Raw genomic sequence first — 6,214 nt, 5'->3', positions numbered from 1 at the left:
TCCATCTCATGATTCAGTTCAACACAGATCACCAAAAGCTTCGCATGAGAAGTAGAAATGATGATCATATCCACAAGTGGCTAGAATCTCATGGAGAAGCGGATTATAAACTTAGAGATGACTTCTTTCGCATCCAAAGCGACATTGCGACGATCATCATAAAAGAAGTCGTCGATGAGAAGGGGATGTTCCACCACGGCCCTATATCGCGAGCTGACGTCCGAACTCGCATAGGCATGCAACGTCTAGACCTCACGATGTTCAAGAAGCTAGGGTCCATCCTCGATGATATGGAAGGATGGAACTTCTAGTGATTTATGATGCCGATGATGATGATATGTGTCGGTTGAACTTGTATACCATTTGTAGCGATGCAACTTTGTGATGTCCATGATCCCTGCTGAACTTGCGTAACGCTACTTTGTTAGTTTGCGTACGATGACCTGCATACCTCTAGTTAATTAATTTGCATACTGTATGTTGCATCTAGTTGCTAACCCTTTCTTTTTCGGTGTTCTCTAGTATATTTTGTTGCATATATATGATTGTACATCCTCTTCATGAACATGCATCTCTAACAGGTACCTAGTTTCTTGATGGCGAGATGGAACTACTATGTCGTGTACAAAGGGAAGGTTCCGGGGGTGTACAACGAGTGGCATGAGTGTCAGGCGCAAGTGAATGGGTTCTCGGACGCCAGCCATAAAGGCTTCAAAAGCAGACAAGAAGGAGAAGCTAGTTACTTAAGGTTCACGCTAGCGCGAGAGAGGACTCGTAACCGCCATCTCATGTACAGCATAGTTCCGCTCTCACTCATAGTGATAGCTCTTCTCGCGTATACCTTTGTTTAGATGGGTGATGTTGTAGTTGCAAGTATTCAAGACTTGCATGTATCGCTATTTTCGAGATGATGACAAGATACCACTTTGTGTTGGATGATGATTATGACGAGACTATTTGTGTGTATATGCTATGATTACATTTGTGGTCTCGCAGGCATTTGTATGTGTATCATGATGACATTTGTATATGGTAAAGATTCTTCTATAAAGCTTGTTCAAATACAAAACAAATATGCCAAAAAAAACAAAAAACTACTAAAATTAGCAGTAGCGAGTGGAGAAAAGTTAGCAGTAGCGCGCACAGGGGAAGCGCGCTATAGCTATTAGCAGCAACGAGGTTCCTTTAAGCGCGCTGCTGCAACACTTGTGTAGCAGTAGTGCGGGTGGACCGGCGCTACTGCTATACGTTAGCTGTAGCGCCTTATTAATAGCGCCGGCCCCCGCGCTACTAAAAGGCCGAAAACCCGCGCTGCTGCTAGGCTTTTCCCTAGTAGTGATCATGCTTCAATCTTTTCTTAGTATTCAACACACTCAAAAGAAAGTTTCACAAATCTTGAATACCAAGCATATTATTATTAAGCAAATTACCATGCTATTAAGAGACTCCCAAAATAATTTAAGTGAAGCATGAGAGATCAATAGTTTCTTTAAAACAAATCCACCACCGTGCTCTAAAAGATCTAAGTGAAGCACATAGAGCAAAATTATAGCGCTCAAAAGATATAAGTGAAGCACATAGAGCAAAACTACTTAGCTCAAAAAGATATAAGTGAAGCACATAGAGTATTCTATCAAATTTTAATTCATGTATGGCTCTCTCAAAAGGTGTGTACAGCAAGGTTGATTGTGGAATACTAAGACACAAATACACAAATAATACAAGACGCTCCAAGCAAAACACATATCATGTTGGTGAATAAAAATATAGCTCCAAGTAAATTACCGATGGAAGTGGACAAAAGAGGGGATGCCTTCCGGGGCATCCCCAAGCTTTGACTTTTTGGTGTCCTTGGATTCTCTTGGGGGTGCCATGGGCATCCCCAAGCTTAGGCTCTTTCCACTCCTTGTTCCATAATCCATCAAAAGAATTCACCCAAAACTTGAAAACTTCACAACACAAAACTTAAAGTAGAAAACTCGTGAGCTCTACTCGTGAGCTCCGTTAGCGAAAGAAAGCAAAAGACCACTTCAAGGTACTGTAATGAACTCATTCTTTATTTATTTTGGTGTTAAACCTAATGTATTCCAACTTCTTATGGATTATAAACTACTTTACTAACCATAGATTCATCAAAATAAACAAACAACACACGAAAAACAGAATCTGTCAAAACCAGAGCAGTCTGTAGTAATCTGTAGCTAGCGCAAGATCTGAAACCCCAAAAATTCTAAAATAAATTGCTGGACGTGAGGAATTTATCTATTAATCATCTGCAAAAAGATTTAACTAAATAGCACTCTTCAAATAAAAATGACAGCAGTTCTTGTGAGCGCTAAAGTTTCTGCTTTTTACAGCAAGTTCAACAAGACTTTCCCCAAGTCTTCCCAACGGTTCTACTTGGCACAAACACTAATTAAACACAAAAAAACAGAGGATAAATAATTTATTTATTACTAGGCAGGAGCAATAAGCAAGGAATAAAAATAAAATTGGGTTGCCTCCCAATAAGCGCTATCGTTTAACGCCCCTAGCTAGGCATAAAAGCGAGGATAGATCTAGGTATTGCCATCTTTGGTAGGCAATCCATAAGTGGCTCTCATGATAGTTTCATATGGAAATTTTATTTTCTTTCTTGTAAAGTGTTCCATGCCCTTTTTAATGGAAATTGAAATCTAATATTCCCTTCCTTCATATCAATAATCGCACCAACCGTTCTAAGGAAAGGTCTACCAAGAATAATAGGGCAAGAAGGATTGCAATCTATATCAAGAACAATGAAATCTACGGGCACATAATTTCTATTTGCAACATCATTAATCCTTCCCATAGGTTTCTTAATAGTGGAATCCGCAAGATGCAAGTTTAGAGAGCAATCATCAAAATTACGGAAATCTAGCAAATCACACAAAGTCCTGGGAATAGTAGAGACACTAGCACCCAAATCACACAAAGCATAAAACTCATGATCTTTAATTTTAATTTTAATAGTTGGTTCCCACTCATCATAGAGTTTTCTAGGGATAGAAACTTTCAACTCAAGTTTTTCTTCATAAGATTGCATCAAGGCATCAATAATATGTTCAGTGAAGGCTTTATGTTGACTATAAGCATGTGGAGAATTTAGCACGGATTGCAACAAGGAAATACAATCAATTAAAGAACAACTTTCATAATTAAATTCCTTGAAATCCAATATAGTGGGTTTAGCAACATCTAGATTTTTATTTCTTTCAATCCCACTTTCATCAATTTCATCATAAAGATCTAAATACTCTGAATTTTTAGAACGCCTTCTAGGTAAAGGAAGATCATATTCAGTTTCATCAAGATTCATATTGCAAAACAAAGATTTAATAGGTGAAACATCAATAACTTTTAGATCTTCATATTGATTTTCACAGGAATTGGAAAAACACGCTTTAATAAAGGCATCTTTGGAAGCACACCTCCTAGCGGCTCTGTCCTTGCACTCATCAATGGAAATTTGCATGGCTTTGAGAGACTCGTTGATATCATGCTTAGGAGGAATAGATCTAATCTTTAAAGAATCAATCTCAAGAGAAATTCTATCAACGTTCCTAGCCAAATCATCAACTTTAAGCAATTTCTCTTCAAGCAAAGCATTAAAATTCTTTTGTGAATTCATAAACTCTTTAACACTATTCTCAAATTCCGAGGGCATCTTATTATAATTTCCATAAGAGTTGTTGTAGGAATTCCCATAATTATTAGAAGGATTACTAGGATATGGCCTAGTATTAAAATTCCCTCTATAAGCGTTGTTACCAAAATTATTCCTACCAACAAAATTCACATCCATAGATTCATTGTTATTCTCAATCAAAGTAGACAAAGGCATATCATTAGGATCAGAAAAAACACTTTTAGTAGAAAATAATTTCATAAGTTCATCCATCTTTCCACTCAAAACATTGATTTCTTCTATCGCATGCACTTTTTTATTAGAAGATCTTTCAGTATGCCATTGAGAATAATTAACCATAATATTATCTAGGAGTTTAGTAGCATCTCCTAAAGTGATTTCCATAAAAGTGCCTCCCGCGGCCGAATCTAAAAGATTTCTAGAAGCAAAATTCAATCCGGCATAATTTTTTTGTATAATCATCCACAAATTCAAACCATGAGTAGGGCAATTACGTATCATTAATTTCATTGTCTCCCAAGCTTGTGCAACATGTTCATGATCAAGTTGCTTAAAGTTCATAATATCGTTTCTAAGAGAGATGATCTTTGCGGGAGGGAAATATTTAGAGATAAAAGCATCTTTGCACTTGTTCCAAGAATCAATACTATTTTTAGGCAAAGACGAAAACCAGGCTTTAGCACGATCTCTAAGCGAAAAAGGAAATAGCTTCAATTTGACGACATCATTATCGACATCTTTTTTGTTTTGCATATCACATAAATCAACGAAGCTATTCAGATGAGTAGCGGCATCTTCACTAGGAAGGCCGGCGAATTGATCTTTCATAACAAGATTCAACAAAGCAGTATTGATTTCACAAGATTCAGTATTGGCAAGAGGAGCAATTGGAGTGCTAAGGAAATCATTATTATTGGTATTGGTGAAGTCACACAATTTGGTAGTATCTTGAGCCATCGTGACAAACAAGCAATCTAACACACGAGCAAACAAAAAGGCAAGCGGGCAAAAGAGGCAAATAGAGAGGGAGGATAGAGAGAGAGGGCGAATAAAACGGAAAGGGTGAAGTGGGGGAGAGGAAAACGAGAGGCAAATGGAAAATAATGTAATGCGAGAGATAGGGATTGTGATGGGTACTTGGTATGTTGACTTTTTGCGTAGACTCCCCGGCAACGGCGCCAGAAATCCTTCTTGCTACCTCTTGAGCTTGCGTTGGTTTTCCCCGAAGAGGAAGGGATGATGCAGCAAAGTAGCGTAAGTATTTCCCTCAGTTTTTAAGAACCAAGGTATCAATCCAGTAGGAGGCCACGCTCAAGTCCCTCGTACCTGCACAAAACGATAGCTACTCGCAACCAACACGATTAGGGGTTGTCCATCCCTTCACGGTCCCTTAAGAGAGTGAGATCTGATAGATATAATATTTTTTGGTATTTTTGGTATAAAGATGCAAAGTGAAAAGTAAAGGCAAAGTAAAAAAGCAAAGCAAGATTAAAGTGATGGAGATTGATATGATGAGAATAGACCCGGGGGCCATAGATTTCACTAGTGGCTTCTCTCAAGAGCATAAGTATTCTACGGTGGGTGAACAAATTACTGTTGAGCAATTGACAGAATTGAGCATAGTTATGGGAATATCTAGGCATGATCATGTATATAGGCATCACGTCCGTGACAAGTAGACCGAAACGATTCTGCATCTACTACTATTACTCCACTCATCGACCGCTATCCAGCATGCATGTAGAGTATTAAGTAAAAAATAAAGTAACGCCTTAAGCAAAATGACATGATGTAGAGAGATAAATTCATGCAATATGAAATAAACCCCATCTTGTTATCCTCGATGGCAGCGATGCAATACGTGCCTTGCTGCCCCTTCTGTCACTGGGAAAGGACACCGCAAAAGATCGAACCCAAAGCTAAGCACTTCTCCCATGGCAAGAACTACCAATCTAGTTGGCCAAACCAAATGGATAATTCGAAGAGACTTGCAAAGATAACCAATCATACATAAAAGAATTCAGAGAAGATTCAAATATTATTCATAGATAGACTTGATCATAAACCCACAATTCATCGGTCTAAACAAACACACCGCAAAAAGAAGATTACATCGAATAGATCTCCACAAGAGAGGGGGAGAACTTTGTATTGAGATCCAAAAAGAGAGAAGAAGCCATCTAGCTACTAACTATGGACCCGAAGGTCTGAGGTAAACTACTCACACTTCATCGGAGAGGCTATGATGATGTAGAAGCCCTCCGTGATGACGGCCCTCTCCGGCGGAGCTCCGGAACAGGCCCCAAGATGGGATCTCGTGGATACAGAAAGTTGCGGCGGTGGAATTAGGTTTTTGGCTCCGTATCTGGTCATTTGGGGGTATGTATGTATATATAGGAGGAAGAAGTACGTCGGTGGAGCTCCAAGGGGCCCATGAGGCAGGGGGCGCGCCCCCCACCCTCGTGACCGCCTCTCTGATGCCTTGGCGTAGGGTCCAAGTCTCCTGGATCACGTTCGGTGAGAAAATCACGTTTCCGAAGGTTTCAT

The sequence above is a fragment of the Triticum aestivum genome, chromosome 7A (genome assembly GCF_018294505.1).
Source record: "Triticum aestivum cultivar Chinese Spring chromosome 7A, IWGSC CS RefSeq v2.1, whole genome shotgun sequence".
Classification (NCBI taxonomy): Eukaryota; Viridiplantae; Streptophyta; class Magnoliopsida; order Poales; family Poaceae; genus Triticum; species Triticum aestivum.
This window is presented reverse-complemented; position numbering follows the sequence as displayed.